General features: G+C 40.3%; 1 long non-coding RNA gene across 1 annotated transcript; it reads right to left on the reverse strand.

Annotated features, from left to right (window-relative positions):
- Nucleotides 1-19,916: 19,916 nt before the first annotated feature.
- LOC109946016 (uncharacterized) lies at nucleotides 19,917-23,215 on the reverse strand. Its single transcript, XR_002269061.2, has 4 exons — nucleotides 21,532-23,215; nucleotides 21,095-21,172; nucleotides 20,872-21,001; nucleotides 19,917-20,297 (listed from the first exon to the last, which is right to left on the reverse strand). It is a non-coding gene; the product is annotated as an uncharacterized lncRNA (long non-coding RNA).
- Between the last annotated feature and the right edge of the window lie 333 nt (nucleotides 23,216-23,548).

Here is a 23,548-nt window from a genome sequence, read left to right on the forward strand (position 1 = left end):
AGTTGAATAGTATCCTTTAAACTTGTGGTTTATCCAATGTAAAACAAGCACCATCTCTTAACATAGATTTTCTATGGATAAACTCATCATAAGAGATGGCATTAGTAGCACAAGCACTAGTTTCTTATTTAGCAACCCTTTTATATGTGGGAGGCAAGCGAGTTGCTAAAATAGAGAAACCTCACATAATTTTGGATTGTTCACCATATGATAATATTCATTCAACTTCCAATTAGACCTTTATTTCATAATAAACAACTGATGTATATCCTCAGGTGCTTCTTTTCCCTTAGTGGCTACACAAGTCACAAAAGAGATAAGATTTGAAAATAATTTGCACTTGAGATTCAGTTGTTACCACCCTTGCTACTATCTCCAAAGATGATTTATACATTCATTATCGAGCACCCAACTTGATCCATTGAAGGAGTGATCCTGCAAAACAAGTTTAAGCCTCATATCTTGGTACCCAATTTGAATTGGGTCCTTTGAGATTAGTAGTAAGAGCCTTGAGTACCCACACAATCCTTATTGTGGCCTTTCTCTTTGTGTAGGCACCCACATATACTTGACAACCATCTTACATGGTTTCAAGTCAATATTTAATCACACAGATAAAAGCAAGAGTTAAGAATAGGAGCCTTTTCTCCTTTTCTTGATACATCATTGTGTTGCCTTCTCGATGATGAACCTAGCTTGACCATGGGTGCACCTAGCTTATCAAGGTTAGTCACACAAGCATTCATAACATGAAGACAAGTTATGCATGGAATTTACAACTTAGTGATCCAATTCAATGTGAAGCATATGGATATCGATTTAAGTAGATTTCTAAGATATGAAAATATGGGTTTCCAAATTTTAGAGAGTATGGATCACTAATTGTACCTTTTATAGTTTAAAAAATCATATCCATGTTAGTGCATATGTATGTCATGAATATCAACAAAAAGATTCTTATGCACTTTTAGATTTAACGATAAGGGAATTTTAAACTGCATCAAGAGTAGCTATTTAGAAAACAAAGATTACAATCCATATGAATGAGATACAAATTTACCATTTTGGATTGTCTTAGTATAACTTACTCAAGGGAAACTTATTCTCTACGACACAAGATATATAATGTTCTCCCACTAGATATGTGCATCAAGTATTTGAATGACTTACCACATGCACTTTCAATCAGTTAAGAGATTCATAAGGAGTACATTACATATATTGTTCAAGGCATGATAAATTTGCAATGAATTAACTTATGCCTAAGAATACTTACCACCATATAGAACGTACCATTTGTTATACCAATTTGACAGATCTTACTATCTGTGGTGGTGTCACCTTAGTATTCTTCTTTTCATCATTTGTGGAGACTTCCTTTTTTGTTATCTCCTTTTCCTTTTAAAACTAGTTGATAAAACACTTTGAAAAGAGGTATTAGTAGTCCAAGGAAGTATTTAATGAATGATGATATCTATATATGAATGGCAAACAAACCATCATTTATGAGACATAAAGGCAAAAATTAAATTCCTTTTAAATTAATGCACATGGATGAGTGAATTAATATTATGCACCAATTTACAAATTTAAGCCAAAAAGAATTTAACTTTCATATTGACATTTTTTTTCTTCATAAAATAGATTATTACCAATTGAAAGAATGCCACTTGAAAGGAACAATTATTGGTCACATACCAAATGAAACAGTAAAAGTCTGCAAAAATAAAGCTGAAAAGGTACTGCAGAAAAAGTGAAAAAGCAATTGACGCGTTCTGAAAAGGTGACCTGACGCGACAAAAAAATGACTGAAAAAGTGCTGCAAAAGTTGAATGAAAAAGTGCTGCAAAAGTTACTGAAAAGGTGCTGCAAAAGTTGCTGAAAAGGTGCTGCAAAAGTTGCTGAAAAGGTGCTGTTGCAGACTGAAAAAGGCGTCTGAAAAAGGGCTGACGCAGTCTAAAAAAATGGTCAGACTGGCCGGTCAAACTGTGCCAGACCGGTTCAACCGGTCCTAGACACCGGTTCAACCGGTTTCAGCCAGGGGGGTTTCCTGGTGAATACCAGCCGAGCTAAAGTTCAACTCAGAAGTTCAGCTGGTCTCCCCAGCTGAACTAGAAAGTTCAGCTGGTCAAACCAGTTGAGCTTGGAATGAATTTTAAAATAATTTTTTCACAATAAACCTCATTTCAAATTTTAAAATGTACGCATAGATTGAATGGCACACTCCATTTGAGAAACACATTCTCATGTTGTGAAACTACATAAATCACTTAGACAAAAACATTAGTCTCACAACTCTAGTCATATAGAGAATTTCCCTTTTGGTAAGTGCTTTAAGAATTTGAATTTCTTACTTAGCACTCTATTCATTTAAGAACATGGGATAATACTCTTTATGTCTAGGTTATGGCAATAATATGATGAATAACTTGAAATATGCCACAAGATACATACAATCAATTTAGAGCATGTAGATTGTCACAATATAAAAATATGAAGTTGCAATCTACCATATAATTAGATCCTTTCCAAAGCAAGGTAAAATCTTTTAAGTTCATTCTCAAGTGCTTCATTTTTCCTATGTGGCTACAAAAGACACAAAGGAATATACCAATTAAAAGCAATGTGCACTTAAGAATTAATTGTTACCATCCTTTAGATATCACTTGGTTGTAGGCCTTTTGCTTGATTCCCACAAAGGTGCTGTTGCAGACTGAAAAAGGCGTCTGAAAAAGGGCTGACGTAGTCTGAAAAAATGGTCAGACTGGCCGGTCAAACTGTGCCAGACCGGTTCAACCGGTCCTGGACACCGGTTCAACCGGTTTCAGCCAGGGGGGTTTCCTGGTGAATACCAGCCGAGCTAAAGTTCAACTCAGAAGTTCAGCTGGTCTCCCCAGCTGAACTAGAAAGTTCAGCTGGTCAAACCAGTTGAGCTTGGAATGAATTTTAAAATAATTTTTTCACAATAAACCTCATTTCCAATTTTAAAATGTACGCGTAGATTGAATGGCACACTCCATTTGAGAAACACATTCTCATGTTGTGAAACTACTACATAAATCACTTAGACAAAAACATTAGTCTCACAACTCTAGTCATATAGAGAATTTCCCTTTTGGTAAGTGCTTTAAGAATTTGAATTTCTTACTTAGCACTCTATTCATTTAAGAACATGGGATAATACTCTTTATGTCTAGGTTATGGCAATAATATGATGAATAACTTGAAATATGCCACAAGATACATACAATCAATTTAGAGCATGTAGATTGTCACAATATAAAAATATGAAGTTGCAATCTACCATATAATTAGATCCTTTCCAAAGCAAGGTAAAATCTTTTAAGTTCATTCTCAAGTGCTTCATTTTTCCTATGTGGCTACAAAAGACACAAAGGAATATACCAATTAAAAGCAATGTGCACTTAAGAATTAATTGTTACCATCCTTTAGATATCACTTGGTTGTAGGCCTTTTGCTTGATTCCCACAAAGGTTAATCCTTATTCCCTACAACATAAGTTCTTGCTAGAGATTAATATGAAGTTAGTGATATAACAACTCAATTCATCTTTGGGTCAATCTTAAATGATAGACAATGTAAGATTGATAGTTTGAGATAAGAATTGAGTTAAACCGCTCAAGCACCCCAAAGCTTCATATCATCTCTGGGTACCTGCAAAACTTATTAAGTACATTTTGGTACCCATCTCATGATAGGTCCATCAAGGTTAGCCAATAAGGACTTAGTCACCCAAATAGCCTTGGTCCTATAATGTGGTGAACTCATCACCTTTCTAGCACAAGAGTCAAATTTGGGTCTCCTAAGCATATTTGAATGTATTGACAAGTTAGGCTTAGGAGTTTTACCCTTTGGACAAACCTTGAATAGATGACCTTTTTCACGGCAATTGTAGCAAATGCGATGCTTGTCCTTGCAATGCATTTGCCTTTTGCTTTCATCCTTTTTGATGGTCATCTTTCTTGATCGTGCAAGGTCTTGATTCTTCATGTGGGGGCATGAATCAATTTCATGGCCCTTCTCCTTGCATCCATAGCATCTCCTATCGCTTCTCTTTGATCTTTCTTTGTTGAAGCACATAGGTACATTGTTAGAGCAAATCATATGAGCATTAATTTTCTCACCATGGATTTTGCTCATGCCCTTCTTGGAAAGCTTGGTATTCTTTTGAAGGGGTTTTGTGCATGCTACGGTTGTCCCCTTCTCAAGCTTTTTCACCATATTATCACGGTTATCTTGAGAAGGTTGAGTATGACACTTTCCCTTCAAAAGAGTTAAGCTCTTTCTTAGCCTTCCAACTTCTTCCTTGAGCTCTTTATTTTCTTGTGTGATAAAAATATCACTAATTCCTGAAATTTCTAGCTCAATGGAAGATTGGCTTTCTTGAGAGCAACATTTGTTAGCACATGATAATATAGTTTCTATTTGAGTACATGTGCATATGTGAGGTTGGTATGATTTCAAATTAGTTAACACAACCTCATGAGCCATTTCTAACATGATATGTGAATCCATAAATTTATTATGAGAGCACACAAGCATATCATGTTTTTCTTGCAAAGCTATATTTTCAATATTTAGCTTTTCTATTGTGTTCTTGAGCATAGCATTTTTATTTTCCAATTTAGCAATATATGATGAATGGTTAACAACTTTAGTTTGCTCAATTGAAATGTGTTCATACCTTTGGACCAAATCATCATGAGAGCATTTTAGCTTCTCATGCTCTTTGGTCAACTTCTCTAAGTCTTCGATTTTTCTGATGAGGAAGTCTTCTTGCTTATGAAGCATTTCTTTTTGTTCTTCCGCTCTTTCCATGAGTTTGAGCAAGCTCATCCGATTTTTCTTGCTTAGCTGAGCGAAGAATTGTTGAAGATCATCCTCATCTTCACTATCACTTTCTTGCTCCTCCTCATCCTCACTTTTGCTTTCACTGTCACTCTCATTAGCGATAAAGCACATATGAGAAGTGGATTTGAAAGACGAACCTTGTGAAGAGGTGGATTCATCATTTGGTCTCCATCGATCATTTTCTTCTTCTTCAATCTTGTTCTTCGCCTCATCTTCCTTCATTTTGAGGAACATCCTTTCGGCGATTCTCATGGCAAGGTCTATTGCCCTTGGATCAACATCTGCACCAAAAGATGAAGTCGAGACAACCTCAACTTTTTCAAGCTTAGAAGCACTTTTGTTTCTTAGTCCCCCCGACATGATCTTTCCTCACGCGGTTAAGCGTTAGAACGAGGATTAGGTTCTGATACCAATTGAAAGTTGCCTAGAGGGGGGTGAATAGGCAAGTTAAAACTTTTTCAACAAAAACTAGAAGCAAACTGGGTAAAACTGAATTGATCTCGAAATTCACCCAGTTAACTTTGGAAATGAGATGTTCTAAATGATCCACAGGGTTCAAAGTAGTAGATCTGAGAAGGGCACTTCTCAAAATCCACACACCAAGAAGATATAAACAAATCTTCCACGCAATGGTGAGAGAACGAAGAACACAAACAAACACAATGAGCAAGAACACAAGAGACACAAGATTTATCCCGAGGTTCGGTCACACCACCAAGGTGCCCTACTTCCTCGTTGAGGCGCCCACAAAGAGCCGGGTCTCTTTCAACCCTAATCCTCCCTTTGCCGACCACAAAGGTCAAGCCCACACAATAATCTTTGCTCAAACGAGCGGGTAATACAAACTTTCTTGTGGTCTTCCACAAGATTTGGAGACTCACAAGAGACACCTAGTCGTCTAGGAGCTAGAAGCTCCAAGAGTAATGAATCCACAAAGAACTCGATGTAGTACCAAAGCTCGAATGAAGAAGAGCAAGAGAGATTTAGAGATGGAGCACAAAAACCGTAGCTCTCAAGCTCACTCAAAGATTCCTCTCCAAAGATTTGAAATGGGAGAGGCAAGAGATGTGTGTGAGGGAGAGGGAGGTGTTTCTTGGGTTAGAAATGGAGTTCAAATCGTGCTCACCGCTTTGGGGTGAGAGGTAGGAGTGAGTATATATAGGTGGAGCTCAAAACTAGCCGTTTGGGCAGATTTTTCTGCCTGAGACCGGTTGAACCGCCCCCTAGGGCGGTTGAACTGCCCCTGGCAGGCCTGGCAGCCTGTCTGCCAGTCTGACTGGCAGACTGACGCGCAGACTGACCGCAGACTGGTCAAAGTTGACCAACACCGGTTGAACCGCCCCTGACAGCTCCTGGCGACCTGTTTGCCAGTCTGACTGGCAGACTGCAGATCAGAACTCAGAGGGGTCAGAGACCAGCTGAACTGCCCCTCAGGACCAGTTCAACCGGTCTTGACCAGTGAGTTTAGGAGAGAAAACCCCAGCTCAACTGCCCGGAGGCAAGTTCAGCTGGTGTATGGTCAAAGAGGTTCACAGCTGAAGTTGAGTTCAGCTGAAGTTGAGAAAGCTCAACTCAGCTGAAGTTCAGCTCAGCTGAAAAGCTCAGCTGCAGCTGAAGAAGCTCAACTCAGCTGAAGCCAAGTTCAGCTGGAAGGCTCAGCTGCAGTTGAAGAAGTTCAGCTGCTTTTCAGCAAGAACACTCTAGGTTTCTCAACCCTAACCACGGTCAACCATAGAACGTTAAAGAGATTTTTGCTTTTCAAAAATAGCTTTTGAATAGAGAGGTTTGAGCTTTGGCAAACACCAACCTTCTTTTTGGATCCCTCTTTATAGTACAACGATTCCTATACTCAAGTTAAATAAAATATAATTAAGTAAACTCCTTGAGTAATTGGTGTCTCATGTGTGATTTCTCCATGGCATTGCTTCATAAGGATCACAAACATCTTTGTCTCACCTTTTGAAGCAAACTCAAATCAAACCCTGTGACTTGTACCATATCACCTTATATGAGTTCAAATCATGGCTTCAAGTCACCTTACTGATGCATCAACATGTTATAACTCTTCATAGCTGATTAGTTCATCGACTTAGTGCAAGTACTCTCTTCTTCACCTTAGCCATGGTACCTCAGTCTACAAGCCGTCGCTTGGCCTTCACCTTCGCTTAGTTCCTCGAAGCCCTTTCCTTGCTATCTTCACCCTATCAAGCCATTCTTGAGTCACATCATTTTGATCAACCATTGGGAGAATCATTTCTTCAATATTGTGAACCTTGCTTGAACGTCTTCTAGATATAATCGTTAAGATCAATCAAGCTCTAGTTTGATTCTCATAGAAGCATATATGGACTGATAGTAATATGGTCAAGCCAATTCACGATTCCTCATATCTTATTCTCTTTGGCTTGACCAATCCTCTAAATCACTTTGTCCTCTATTCTGGTCATATGTATGTAGTGATTTCTCAGGTCTTGTCCATATATTCAAACCAATATAGAGATCATATTATATCCATTTGCATTGTCTCATTGGTTATATAACCTCGTGTTGAACCTTTGTTCACTGATCATTATACACTATTCAAGTATGTTCAACATACTGAATTTCCTGTTCAACACTTAGCAAACTCGTTAGACCTTTAAATGTGTTGTTATCCAAATCACCAAAACTCACAAAAGGGATGAATGCACTTTCAATTGGAAATAGAATGGTCAGATGATATAACAATTTTACCAAGTCCTTTGACCAAACCTTGATTTCCATCCCCGAATGTGATAGCTCTTTGGGGATCTTCGTTTTTCTCGTAGTAGAACATCCTTTTCTCCCCTGTCATGTGGTTTGTGCACCCGCTATCAATTATCCAACTTGAGCCCCTGGATGCATAAACCTGCAAAATAATTTAGGCCTTGTTCTTAGGTACCCAAACGGTCTTGGGTCCTTTCACATTAGAAACAAGCACCTTGGGTATCCAAAAACAAGTCTTGGAGCCCTTGTGTTTGCCCCCAACATATTTGGCAACTACTTTGCCTGATTTGTTAGTTAAAACATAAGAAGCATCAAAAGTTTTGAATGAAACATTATGATCATTTGATGCAGTAGGAGTTTTCTTTTTAGGCATTTTAATATGAGTAGAATGCCTAGAGCTAGATGCCTCATTCTTATACATAAATGCATGGTGAGAAACAGAATAAGTTTTCTTAGCATGAATTCTCCTAATTTTGTGTTCGGGATAACCAGCAGGATATAAAATATAGCCCTCGTTATCCTGAACCATGGGAGCCTTCCCCTTAACAAAATTAGACAGTCTTTTAGGGGTATTAAGCTTGACATTGCTTCCCTGTTGGAAACCAATGTCATCCTTAATCCCAGGGCGTCTCCCACTATAGAGCATGCTTCTAGCAAATTTAAATTTCTCATTCTCTATCTCATGCTCATTGATTTTAGCAGTAAGTTGAGCTATATGATCATTTTATTGTTTAATTAAAGCAAGGTGATCATGAATAGCATCAACATTAATGTCTCTACATCTAGTACAAATAACAATATGTTCAACAGTAGATGTAGAGGGTTTGCAAGATTTTAGTTCATCAATCTTAGCATGTAAGATAACATTCTCATTTCTAAGTCTGGAAATAGAATCATTGCAAACATTCAAGTCTTTAGCCTTAGAAATTAAATTATCATTCTCAGTTCTAAGGCTAGAAATGGATTCATTCAATTTATCAATTTTAGCAATTAAACTAGCATTATCATTTCTAAGATTGGTAATTGAATCATGACATATGCTAAGCTCTTTAGACAAGTTTTCATTTTTCTCTACTTCCTGAGCATAAGCATTTTTCACCTTAACATGCTTTTTATTTTCCTTAATAAGGAATTCCTCTTGGTTGTCCAAGAGTTCATCTTTCTCATGAATAGCACTTATGAATTCATTTAATTTTTCTTTCTATTGCATGTTAAGGTTGGAAAAAGACTAAGCAAGTCATCTTCATCTTCACTAGAACTACCCTCATCACTAGAAGTAGTATACTTGGGATTGGTTCTAATTTGTACCTTGTTCTTCTTGCCGTCCTTTGCCATGAAGCACTTGTGGCCGACGTTGGGGAAAAGAAGTCCTTTGTTGATGGCGATGTTTGCGGCATCCTCGTCGGAGGAGGAGTCAGTGGAGCTCATGTTGGAGTCCCATTCCCGACACACGTGGGCATCGCCGCCCTTCTTCTTGTAGTACTTCTTTTTTTTCTTCTTCCTCCCCTTCTTGGCGTTGTCCCTATCACTATCACTAGACATAGAGAATTTAGCGATAAAATGACCGGGCTTATCACATTTGTAGCACAACCTCTTGGAGCGGGGTTTGTAGTCCTTCCCCCTTCTTTGCTTGAGGATTTGGCGAAAGCTCTTGATGATGAGCACCATCTCCTCGTTGTCGAGCTTGGAGGCGTCGATGGGGAGCCTACTTGATGTAGACTCTTCTTTCTTCTCCTCCGTCGCTTTGAATGCGACGGGTTGCACCTTGGGCGTGGAGGTGCCGCCTTGCTCCAAGTTGACAATTTGTTTGGAGCCTTTGATCATCAATTCAAAGCTCACAAACTTTCCTATAACTTTCTCGGGAGACATTAGCTTATATCTAGGATCGCCACGTATTAATTGAACTTGAGTAGGATTATGAAATACGAGTGATCCAAGAATAACCTTGACCATTTCATGGTCATCCCATTTTATGCTCCCGAGGTTGCGCACTTGATTCACCAAGGTCTTGAGCCCGTTGTACATGGCTTGTGGCTCCTCTCCTTGGTTGAGGACGAATTGACTGAGCTACCCCTCGATCGTCTCCCGTTTGGTGATCTTGGTCACCTCGTCCCCTTCGTGCGCCGCCTTGAGGACGTCCCAAATTTGTTTGGCGGTCTCCAACCCATGCACTTTGTTATACTCCTCTCGACTTAAAGAGGCGAGGAGTATAGTAGTTGCTTGGGAGTTAAAGTGTCGTATTTGGGCGACATCATCCGAGTCATAGTCCTTATCCCCCACCTGTGGTACCTGCGCTCCATACTCAACAACATCCCATATTCTTTTGTGGAGTGAGGTTAGATGACCTTTCATTTTAACACTCCACATAGAATAATCTTCACCATCAAAAACCAGTGGTTTGCCCATGGGACGGAAAGTAAAGGAGCGCGCTTTGAAATACGGGGATAGCATAAGGCGATCTTACTAAACTTCTTGCGCTCATGGCGCTTAGAAGTGACGGACGCGGCGTCGGATCCCGAGGTGGAGGGCAACGAATAATCGGTTTCGTAGCAAACCACTTTCATCATTTTCTTCTTCTTGTCGCCACTCCGGTGCGACTTGACGCGGGGAGGTGATTCCTCCCTTCCTTTGGTGCCGGACTCCCTTGATGGAGCCTTCCCGTGGCTTGTTGCCATTTCCATCTCCCTCTTGGTGGATCCTCCCGACATCACTTCGAGTGGTTAGACTCTAAATGAAGTACCAGGCTTTGATACCAATTGAAAGTCGCCTAGAGGGGGGTGGATAGGTGGAAACTGAAATTTACAACTTTAAACACACTACAAGCCGGGGTTAGCGTTAGAATAAAATCTGAGTCTGAGAGAGAGGGGGAAAACAAATCAACCAAGAAATAAAGCGGACGACACAGTGATTTGTTTTACCGAGGTTCGGTTCTAAAGAACCTAGTCCCCATTGAGGTGGTCAAAAAGACTGGGTCTCTTTCAACCCTTTCCCTCTCTCAAACGGTCACTTAGACCGAGTGGGCTTTCTCCTTAATCAATCGGGTCACTTAGACCCTCACAAGGACCACCACACACTTGGTGTCTCTTGCTTTGATTACAAGTGTCTTGAGAACAAGAATGAAGAAGAAGAAAGCCAATCAAGCAAACAAGAGCAACAAGAAAACATAAGAACGATCCTCTCACAAGTCCTAAAGCACTAGAGTTGAATTGGGGACTTTGATTTGTGTCTTGGAGTGAAGTGTATTGCTCTTGTATTGAATGCACTGTTGTGAATGCTTGGATGGTTGGAGTGGACGTGGTTGGGGGGTATTTATAGCCCCCAACCACCAAAGCAACCGTTGGGGGTGGATGCTGTCGATGGGCGTACCGGACAGTCCGGTGCGCCACCAGACACTGTCCGGTGCGCCAGCCACATCACCCAACCGTTAGGGTTCTAACGCAGTCGATCGTTGGAGCGCTGATTTCTGGTGGCACCGGACAGTCCGGTGCCGCACCGGACATGCACTGTTCCTTGTCTGGTGCGCCTCTGACCTCTGCTCTAACTTGTACCGCGAACTGTAGCGCTGTCAGGGGCACTGTGCAGTCAACTGTTGCGCCGAAGAGCCGTTGCTCCGCTGTCACACCGGACAGTCCGGTGAATTATAGCGGAGCGACGCTAGAGAAACCCGAAGGTGGCCAGTTCAGAGTGGTACAGTCCTGGTGCACCGGACACTATCCGGTGGCACACAGGATAGTCCGGTGCGCCAGACCCGGGCACACTTGGGTTTCTTTTGCTCCTTTCTTTTTGAACCCTTCCTTTAATCTTTTTATTGGTTTTGTTGAACCTTTATGCACCTGTAGTATATATGATCTAGAGCAAACTAGTTAGTCCAATTATTTGTGTTGGGCATTCAACCACCAAAATTATTTATGGGAAAAGGTTAAACCCTATTTCCCTTTCAATTACATCATGATGTCTAAGACATCCACATAGTCATTAACAATTATCAAAGTGCGAAAATGAAACGTGGCTAAACACGGCCTTCACAGGCAGCTGACTAGGGGTTTGCCGCTAACCCACGCCTAGAACTCATCATACTCTTGAAACTCCTGGAAGTCCCCCACCACAACTTCATATTCTCCTGAGCAGTGGTTGCAATGTGGACAACCTGGGGGGTTTGGTGTGTAAAGCAAGGGTGAGTACACATCAACATACTCAACAATTGTCCCGTTTGGTTGTAGTGGACTAGCTTTATGTGGGGTTAAGGTCAAGCAATTGCTTTTAGTTGGTCAGGTAATTATTACTAGTAGAGAGCCATATTTTAGCATTAACACAAGTTGTTAACCCAAAAGTACTCCTTCCAAATGGAAAGAATACCTGAAATCATAATCATAATCATAATCATAATCATAATCATAATAGAAACCAGCATTATCCTCATCATCATCTGTGAACAAAGCATCTCTGATCAATGTGTCTCTAATCAATGAAGCTCCCAAGGCCGCTCATAACCGCGAGCACGGCTGATATATCGGTTTCATAACACTCTGCAGAGGTTGCACACTTTACTCACGAGCCGTGATTCCTTTTTGCCTCGGGTTTATCAAACCCTTAAACACTACCAAGGTGAATATGCAAGGTTTCACTACGTAGCCTTTACAAAGATTCCCTGAGCTTGTAGTCGCCCGTTATGTTTCCTAAATGTACCGCACTCCTCCCCAAGGGGAAAACCACCATCGGCAGAGCGAGCCACATACACCGAGACCTATTGACGGTACGACGACAAAGTGAACTACACCTCAGTTCATCAAAGTATTCAGCTAAGGGCGTCCCATACCACCCTCATGGTTGTACTGTTTTCCCGGGTGGTCATCTAATGAACCAGTCCTTACGGAGAGGCACTCGAGAAACTGCTCGAGTCCCCTTAAATGTCACAATATCACCATCATAATCAAGAGGGAAAACAATGTATCATAAATAATCTTATCATGTTCATTGATTAGGGTGAAGCACTAGCATAGAGCTAAACCAAAATAACCCAACCCACATAGGTAAACAAGGACATGATAAACAAAGCTAGTCAATCCTTAGGTATGAATTGTGTAAATGCGGGGAGTGAATTATAAAATGAGTATGACATAGATGGATCAAGGGACACTTGCCTTCATCAACCATCTGCTCCTCAGGGTCTTCACCTAAAACTCCTTCGGACTCTGTCATCGGACCGTTATCTATACGAGTTTAAACATACATTCCATAAACTTAATATAAAAAGAACAATACACCACGCAGTAGAATACAACAAATAAGCAGACGCTTGGCGCAGGGCTCGCACCTACGACTATGCGAGAAAGAGAAAACAACGGTCGAGGCTAGGGTCGAAATGCGATTATGTTAAGCAGCTATGGATTAAAATACTTGTCTAAACATAACCATATTAATTTGACAATCGCGTTATGCATAGAATAAAGTTACGCTACGCGCTTAATTATTATAAACAACTCCAGGTAAATTTAAAAGGATTGTCGTGCGGCGAAGCGCACGACGGCACACGCGAACTAAACTAAAAATTGGGACGAGTTGTCGTGCGACGAGACACGCAACAACACGCATGAACTAAGCTAAAAATAAAATGAGTCGTCGCGCGGTGAAGCGCGTGACGCAACACTTAGACTAAGCTGAAATTAAATGAATCGTCGCGCGATGGAGCGCGCCACGAAACAATTGAATTAAATATGAAAATAACATAAAGCGTCGCGCGATAAAACGCATGACGGCATACGCCACTTAAACTGAATTTAAAATGAAACATCGCGCGACAAAACGTGCGATGCAACACATTAAATAACCTGAAATTAAAATGAACCGTCGTGCGATGAAGCACGCGACGTAGCACACTAATAAATCTGAATTTAAAATGGATCATCGCGCGACGCAGCACATAAATTAAACTAAATTCGCTTGGGCTGCGCGCGTGGGAACAGGACTGCGCTCACGGGGACGCGCCGAGCCACGCTACAAGGCCACGCCATGGCCGCGCTAGGGCCGGACCACCGCACCGGGGGCTGGACAGCCGCGCCCGAGGGGCCGCACGCGCAGGCCGGGCGGGGCTGCGCGCCGGGAGCCAGACGGGGCCGTGCGCAGGGGCCATCGGGGAGCCGAGCGTAGGGGGCCGCCGGGGAGAGCCCGTAGGGAGGGCCGCCGGGGAGGGTCGCGCGCAGGGAGGTTGCCGGGGAGGGCCGTGCATAGGGAGCCGCCAGGAGGGTTGCACAGGGGGGCCGTCGAGGAGCCGCACGCAGGGAGGGCCGCGCGCAAGGAGAGAAAAGGGGAAAGAGGGAGAGAGGAGAGGGAAGGGGAAGCTCACCTCAGGGCTCGACGACCGACGACAACCGTCCACCGGATCACACCTAGGGCAAGGGAGGTGGAAGAGAGGGAGAGGGAAGTTGCTGCGCAGGAAAAGAAATTGAGATATGAAGAGGGGGCGCATGCATGGGGGGGAGGGCGCCAGGGGCCGGGCCGGGTCGGGCCACGGACCATGTGGGACCGCGGGCTAGGTCGAAAACCCAGTGCTCACACTAACCTCTAATCAAAATTAAATTGTGAATAAAAAAACGAAACGAGACGAACGCGCGATTAGACACGACATCAGATAAAAGAAATATACTTCGGCATGATGCAACATCCATGTCAACTTAGGTTTTTTGTTTACACGTGACACGGACACCGGTCTCTATACTGCTTTGAAATTTGGAAGATGGAGCGAAACAGCAAGAGAAAAGAGAGTAACGCCTGAATTTGGTGAGTATCGGAGAAGAAAATTTATACCCCCCCCCCCCAATTCAGGGCATTACAGGAGTTAAGTGGTTTTCCATGTAACCACTCTTTCTGGCACTTCCACATAGGATTAATTTGAGTGACACCTCATAGTAGTGCACATATCAGTCAATTTGCAACTTCTTGCAAATCATTCGAACCTAAAGGTTCAGTTTTAGTACGTGATTCTGAGCCTGAATGCTTACTGCGTTCATTATAAGTTCCTGGCATTCTTTTTGGTACATGAAATCTCCCCCTAATGCCTGGAAAAGCTCATGATTCAAGCTAGCGTACGGGCCGTAAATAGATTCTCATGAAGAGATTCTAAAACTTAATGATCGACGGAGAATGAATTCTCACATAGATCCCCAGTTTTCTATGTGCCCATACATGTACGCTGCGGTGGTGAGATTGGGAACATACCCAATTTACGCATGGGAAATCTTTCATGGATTCCCATGTACTAAAACTATAGGGGAACTTGTACATTTAGTACATGTAGTTAATCACCCGTCAGGAGCGTATAAAATTACCTGACTCCAACAATAACTAGTTGGAAATGACAATTCATTATTGATGGTCATTAACGATCTGAAATTTTTTAATCTATCACAGATTCATCACATCCATTATGGATTTATTTTTTAATATCAAGACAAACAATCATTATTGTAAGCACATTTGGTAAATTCAGTAGTGTGGAGGCTAATGTGCTCAAGCTTAAGACATTCTTACTTAATGGTCACGTGTTGTCCGAAGGACACACTTCAAATCATCATATAGATGCACCAAAGAACCATATAAAGCCTTCAATGTCCATACCATCTTTGTAATGGACCACACTTGTTCTTTTGAAACAATTCAAAGAACTTAGCCAATTCATATCACATTTTAAAATAAGAGGGACTTAAAATCTCATTCCCGATGATACTCATTAAGTATCCATGTTATGAGAAGAAATGACCAATATAATTGTCCATAACTTTTCATTTCATCCCAACAATGGGATGACCAATTCAATCGTACCCAGCATGATAAGTATCATCACATGAAAAGTTTAACAAACTCACATTGTACGAGAGGATGTATATAAAATACAGTCCATAAGAAATGTTTCTGAGAAACACATGCAATATTCATCACTATCACCTTTTGTTTGCCCATGATAGAAATTATGTGGATATCTCTATAATTTGGTAAAATAAAATTATGATATATCAACACATTCTTGATACATCCATTACCAAAGGGGACTTTATATTAACATATCATAATTTTGCACGAAGCGATTGTTAAAATATTCTTTCCTCTTTCCAAAGGAATATCAGAATATTTTGTTTCCCCACTTATAGAGTTTGTGGTTCAATTCTCCACATTGCATGTTTCTTCCTCAATTGGAAGAATCCCCATACAAGTTTGCACAACTCAAATCAATGAGTCTTCAACTCCCTTGACGAGTTTGTTCTACTCTAACCGATGAGCTTGTTCAACTCAGATCATATGAGTGATCAACTCCAATCGATGAGTTTGTTTAACTCAAATTCATATGAGTTTGAACATATTACAATATCAATAATAATGGGATTATATCAAATCTTATGCATCATTTGAATAGTACTCAAAAGCAAATCATCTAACAGAGTGGTCTTCTCACAAAAGGAGAAGTGGTGTTACGTGATTCAGTATTAACCACGATTTAAACAACCAACCACCAGTATCATGTCAGAATGAAGATTGAAGTACACTTCCTACTTAGCTTTCATGAGTAGTTTGCATCTATTAGGGATTTAATATACAAGATTAGATGCTTTGGCATACAACACTACATCATGTATAGTGTAACGACAAACGAGTTTGTCATACTCATTGTCGTTCTCTTTTAATGTGCTTATATATCTGTTTCTTGTTGTATTCGCATTGATCAGTCGGGTTCATAGATTGATAATAGTGTCAATCCAGCGAACCAAATGTTGTTCTCAACATTATTCTAAACACTATGAACCTCACAAGAGGTGCCACAAAACATTGGCATTAATGATGAGGCTTCAAAAGAAGTTCATCATATTATTCATTATGTGTTTGGAGTAAATGGAGAATAACGATGATAGTATGCAACAATTCAACTTCAAGCAAAAATATATGAATAAAAAGTTTAGTCTACAACATAATGTAGACACATACTCATAAGTCCACATGTCTTATGATTTCCTTTGCTATTCATTTTGCGCTAGCACATCAAGTCGCAAAAGCACATAAGTTCTTTTTATAAGAACAATAAGAGAAAGAAAGCATCACATGTCTTCCAAAGTGAAGAGGTGAATCCCATATAATGCAAAAATGATCTTGATATCCAATGAACACTGAGGATAATTAAGCCCATAAGCGAGTTCATCATACTCTATTAAATAATTATCCTCCAAATGGCATAACCATTTCCGTGTGATGTTGTAATATTGCCACAAAATATTTCATATATGCATATGTTGGAGAATTCCAGGTATCACTTAAAGTGTACCAACAGATTTTTGAAAATTGGTGAACACAACGTAGATAATCCCCATATAGTGGGCAAAACTTTTGTTGCCTAGAAGCATGGTCTCTGGGCTGATATATTTAAGGAACATACCGCAGTCAATGCTTAGGTCTCCACTACCCTGTGCTTGACCAAAATTTCAAAAATAAAATGGTAATCACCATAAATGTGAATAACCAAAATCACATCTCCTACATATCTTCTTGGGAAAACACATATAGGTAATCATCATGATTATATGATGTAGACCTCTTACTGATGAACAAATAACATATGTTGTCTAAAAGCTTGGTCTGAGGCAAATAAATTCCAAGAACTTATTGCAACCAAAGCCTAGAACTCCATCATGTGTTGAATAATCCCAAGTTAAATATATGCACATATTTTTCAAGAATTCATCATTTAAGTAAGTATAACTTAATTAAAAGAACTCTTTGAGTTGTTAGCATGACCGCAACGTCCAGCTTGGCTCCACGGCCCACGACGCCTGCGTGGTCTGTAATCTTTTTGGGTTAGCACATATAGGTAATCATCTCGAAAGATGTAGACCTCATAGTGATAGGCATTTCAAATGCGGCCTAAAAACACGGTCTCTGGGCTACTAATCTTGATAAAGAATTTAGCGCATCCAGTGCTTAGGTCTCCATCACCATATGCTTTTCCAAAAAAAATACAACCTTATTTTGTATGAAGACCATTAAGTTTCGACTTATTAATGTGCTATGTTTTCCATGCAAACATAAGAGAATGCAAAAATAAAAGAAAGCCAAAATATGTGAATTATAAATGTAAATAAAAATATAATTCACCAACAAGTCTGCATTTTTCATAATAAAAACAGACAAATATATATAATTGCATATAACATTAGGGGGTCTAATTAGTTAAAATTTAGACACACATCACTAGTAAATATAGAACCAATACTTAATTCTGCATAGAATAAATAAATAAATAAATAAAAATATATATGCAGCACATCTGGCCTCCAGGCGGCCCACGCGCCACCAGGCCGGGGCGGCCTAGGCGCGCCAACCAGGAGCCGCGACCCATTCGGCCCGGCAATCCATGCACCGGAGGACGGCTGGCCCAGCCAGCCAGGCGGCCCACACGCCGGGGGTGGCCCAGTCGGCCAGGCAAGTCCATGTGCCCATATATAGGATGAGGCGGTTTAGGGTCTGAAACCCTAACTGCCTAGGTCGATTCAGCCACCGCCGCCACCAAGTGCCGATTCAGCCGCCGCCACCAGGTCGTCCGCCGGGGCTGGGCCCGAGCCTGCTAGAGATGCACAGTTGATGTACTGGTTGGTATGTTTGAACAAACAAGGGTAAAAAAAGAAAATCCGAAAATACGTGTACCGGTGGTACGTCAGATTCAAACAAATTAGTGTATTTCATAGTTGACTAGGTATATGCCCGTGCGTTGCTACGGAATCAATATGATAAAATATATTGACATACAAAAATAATAATTTGTATTCTATACTTTTATTAGCATCACTAAAAGTAGATGTTTATATACCTTAAAAGATATATAAGATTAGATTGTATCCATGATTTGTCATTGGTAAAAAATAAACAATGATAAATATGTAGCAAATATTAATCAACATCTCAAAAAACATGTTGACTCCATAAAACGATAGTATATTATATAAGATTTAACAAGAAAAGTTAATGAAAAAATTTAAGAATGATCTTTCACAGATCATCATAGTTTAGATATTTAGATAACATAAGCATAAGTTCATTCATGAGAGCAAAATGATCAGCATCAGTCAGATGGTTTATGCCCTTCAAAAGTTCTTCTATTTGCCCCCATTCTTCCTGTTGTTCTTCATCATTCATGAGCCACCAAAGTTGTCTACCCTTAGTAATGACACAGTTCAAAAAGACAAGATCATCAAGAGATATCTGATCATAGTGTCCTGATGAAAGAACTTCAAGGCAACAACATGGGAATGCCAATTCCTTGCACTACATAGTAGGATTGATGAGCTTGCCTAAAGATTTTAAGAAATCAAGAATCCTTTCCTCATCCACATGGATAAGGAGATGCTCGCAAAAGATAAGAGAACTGCCCGTCCGTCAAAAAAAACTTCAACCACATGTCATGCATATTTGGAGTTCTCCTCGTACATGAATTATAAAAATGGATCTACAAAATATTCTCCATTGATTTGTAGTATTTCACTATTTTAATAAAATTACCAAGCTCATCAGCAGACCAAAAATCTGGGACATACTCCAAGAAATTATCAACGACAGGTGTTCGTGCATTGCTATGATTTCTCTATATCACTAACTCCAACATTTGCCAATAGGAAATTCACTTGAGTGCACAGAGCTAGCCACGACAGAGATGATTCAAGGCACATCCAAACAGGAAAAGGGATTACAGTGGTTGCTCGCCACAGCTCGCACCGTGATGCGTGCCACGTCACGTGCGCCGCACCATGCGGCTTATCATGTCTAGGTCCCACTCCATGATAACAAGAACAGGTGTATGAAGATCTCAGCATCAAACATGTGGTTCAGGCACCTAGGATCCTTCTGGAGCAGCTTCTTGTATTTGCTAAGGAGATCATGGACATAGACCTTGAGCTTCCCAATAGGGTTATCTTCTAAACCCTATTTGGTCATATCATTAGGCTAGCATAAAGTGGGGGGAAAGAATATACCTCTAAGAAATCTCCTAAAGCAACGATACGCTAGTTAGGCAGTCTACATGTCTAAAGTGAATTGTGCGCCTAAAACTTGTAACTCTTGACAATAATGCCACAAAACCTGAAATAAAATTGAAACTTTGAAGTGGTTGCAGAAATACGAAATATAATGGAAATTAGATCCACACATTAATTCTCTTAGTGGTCAACACAATATTAGCTCCAGACTTGAGAATTTTCTCAATTCGCTCCTTTGATGTCAGATTCTCCGACAACAAGAGCAAGTAATAGGGGTAACCACTTAAGACATCAAAATAGGACCAATGAATTTAGAGCCAAAAAATTTAAAAAGACAGAGGACTATTGCCTGAACGAATTAGAAACAAGTAACATGAAGGAAGATATAAATATTATGTATTTATAGTGTTGATTCTACCATAAATAGGCAAACAAATTCTAAAGTATTGGAACATAGAATACAAATAACTCTGACGAATCTTATCAAGTTCCCTTGGATCTGTTTGCATTTTTGTCTTATGAGTGTTAAAATCAAGAGAAGTAATTCTAGTAGGAGTTACTCTCATAGGCATTCCTTGACCTGCACGGCCTGTGTTTAGTCTTTAGTGCATAGCCATTTAGCATGTAACTATCCTTGATGCTTTTACCGTGAGCTTTCAGAATATTTATGCTCTACAGATCAGATAAACCAGTAGTTACAAGCTAAACTTATGGAAAAGTTCGATGATAAGAATAATTAACACACAAACCAAGGAGATTAAAAGACAAATCATTTCTAGAAGTTGACCATGTACTGAGCAGTCCATCATCAAGTGCATAAATCTCTAATCATTAGCCATCACTAACCACAATTATGTTCATGTTTGTCAAGCTTGATGGGTTACTTCTAATATATTGAAAAAAGAATGTGTTTTTAACTAAATTAATCTAGAACCAGGTCAATTAACTATGAACATAACAATAAAGGATGGATCTGCATTCTGCTTATCTATAACCCAGTAGCATATGGATTCAGGATTTAGAGGCCTAATAGATGAAACTGACATACTAATAGATGCCAAAATTCTTGTACAACATTGACACACAAATACCAACTAATCGAGATGAATAAGATTTTAACATTATAAGTATCAATCTTGCCTTGGAAGGCCAGAAATCAGCAGGTGGACTTGTCAAAGGCAAAAAAAATACAAGCTTTTATATCCTTTTCACAAAACCTGACACTATCTACCACATTAGTAACTACCTTCAACTTATGACATATGAAGTGGACACTACCAACGAATTTCATTAGGTTGTAGATAAGCTGTTAGTAGTGAGCAACTGCCATTTCTTGAAAGTTACGAATGAATCCACAGAGTTGGAAGCCATTTACCCTACAAAACAACTTAAGTCAATTCATAAAAGATGGGACCAAAAAAGATGTAAAAATCATTTCAGTTCAGGTAACAAGATGTAAGTATTCAAACCTTTATTGTTTCAATTTTAGAACAACATATCTCATGTTGACCCTTATTATCCTTAAGTTCATTTGAGATTGATTGTATCTGCAAAATCGAAATTGTATCAACGAGAATTCTAGGTAGAGTAGGAGATTGATTTAGTACCTCAAAACAGATTATGATTCAGTAGATGAACAGTTGAACTACCCAAGGTTCAACTCAAATGTGACTTTCTTTTGGATGGTTCAATTGTCCAAGGTTTCATCTACTATCCCAATTTATTATCAAATGACAAGACCATAACATGAGTTTCTATTCTTGTTGATTTCAAAAAAAGTGGTGCAGTTAGTGTGAATAATATAACTTAGAAGTGCCACTTTAAATTTGTACCGGTACAACAAAACCACTATGAAGAATGATTAAACAAATGGGTACTTCTGTAGAGAAAAAGAGAGAAAGTTTACCTCTCTATCAGTTCCTTTAAATATTCACATGATATACCATGGTTACAGTTCCATTATCAGAATAGATAAACTCACAAACTTCTCCGCAGCAACCTGAAAATAGGAATCATCAGTGACTTCTATGTACAGAGACCATAGCTTTTGCAAGACACCAGCACCTAGTTAAACAGTTGCAGAATGTTTCGAGAGAGTACATATGGTTGTGATTCCATTATCCCCAGTCATAACAATTGAGATATCCAACAGACATACATACAACATCTAAGCAATGGTTTAGACAAACAATGACTTAATGGGGTAAAACATGAAACTTAAAAAAATACTTGTCTGTGAAGTGAGGCAAGCTATCTTCAGATTCTCTAAAACAGGTGTGACATGACATAAGGCTATGAGGTGGTTATTTGCATAGCTGAACACAAAATCTGTGAACACACTAACAAAGTAACAATAGCATGCATCCAAAATACGAGCTTGAAAAACCTATATTGTATCATTAACCACATAGGCAAGCACTAAAAACTACTCTATATTGTTCAACTTAGCATCTAGAAAAGAAGTCTAAAAAATCAAAATTCTGTTAATTGAAAAAAGCACAGGATAATTTCAAATTATTTGTAGACATGATTGCACAACAAATTCTAGTATTTTCAAATAGCAAACAATTGATAATTAGAACATCACATAATAGACATGGAAATCTTTGTACTGAAGAATGAGGTTTACCGGAGCATGCAACTGAGTTCCAGAACTGAAATGTTCACCCTTTACTTAGGAGTGCACAGATGGAGCGCTAAGTATGCTTAGGAGAACTTTAGGCAGGTTGTATGTTGTAGCAGTTCGATGCCATTTGTTTGGTAATATCCACTGATAGACAGAATCTTGGTTTTGGATTTTTTAATTTTTTCCTGTTTTTGGTTACACATCTACAATCCATACTTGCATCCAAACAATGCATGGTCTAGTAATAAACCAATTAACGACTCATGTCTCAGTTATTATGACTTGAGGATAGGAGTTGAGATCGAGAAATATTTGAGTTACAGCTTAAGGTTCAGAGAGGAAACCCCCATATACTTGCTTGTAATGGTATGATCATTTTTTTCAAGGTAACATTTTCTAGCATCTTCAGTTGTCTGCTTGACTGAATGCAATATATTAGTTGTAATAAATATTGCTCTTCTGTTGTGCACAAACGGTCGATATATCACTTGCAAAAATTTGTTAGATAAAGGTAACTGCTAGCTACTTTGTATTCTTCCCTTCATTAGGAACACCTAGAGAATGCGTTGTGGTTGAACTGAGGCCTTGTGAGAAGTACTATTGACAGAAATAGCGGAAGTAAGAAAGGAACCTTGCACGGCAAGGCCTGATGGCAGAGAGGTAGTGCGAGGCTCATACCGCCACTAGGGGCTCTGATGTAGGGCAGATGGCGCCAGCGTGCTCTTGCAGCTGAACTCCACCTTACGGGGATGGTATTGGTACTTGCTGCGCACGACGACGGTGGGGCCATGGACCGGCACGACAGGGACGGGGCCGCGTGCCTCGACGACGCGCGGCGGTGGCCGTGCGGGTACGGTTGCACCACCGCGCCAGGTACATCGTCAGCACGGGGTTTTGCTCCCGTTCCCACGCGGTGAGGCGGCGGCGACAACAGTTGCTGCTGGAGAGTAGGCGGTGCAAGTGGACGCCTAGCACGGCGAGCTTCGGCTGGTGCTTCTTGACGAGGACGATGTAGACGGCTTGCACTCCGTGCCACATCGTCTTAGAGGAGCTCGCCCCTAGGGTGCCCCCATGTGGGCATGGTGGTCCACTGCTTGGCTCCGTCGGCGACGACTGGGCACTACCGCACTGCTCATCGATCTCGCACCTTTTTCTTCTCTCATTCTAGAAACTGCCGACGACAGTCAGCACAAGGCGAGCTAGGTCAGGGCGAGGCGAGATTTGTGGGTGCGGGGGTAGGTGAAGGTGGCTGTTGGAACTTGCTCTCCCGAGCAAGTTGATTCAACGGGGGAGTGAG

The sequence above is a fragment of the Zea mays genome, chromosome 4, assembly GCF_902167145.1.
Source record: "Zea mays cultivar B73 chromosome 4, Zm-B73-REFERENCE-NAM-5.0, whole genome shotgun sequence".
NCBI lineage: Eukaryota > Viridiplantae > Streptophyta > Magnoliopsida > Poales > Poaceae > Zea > Zea mays.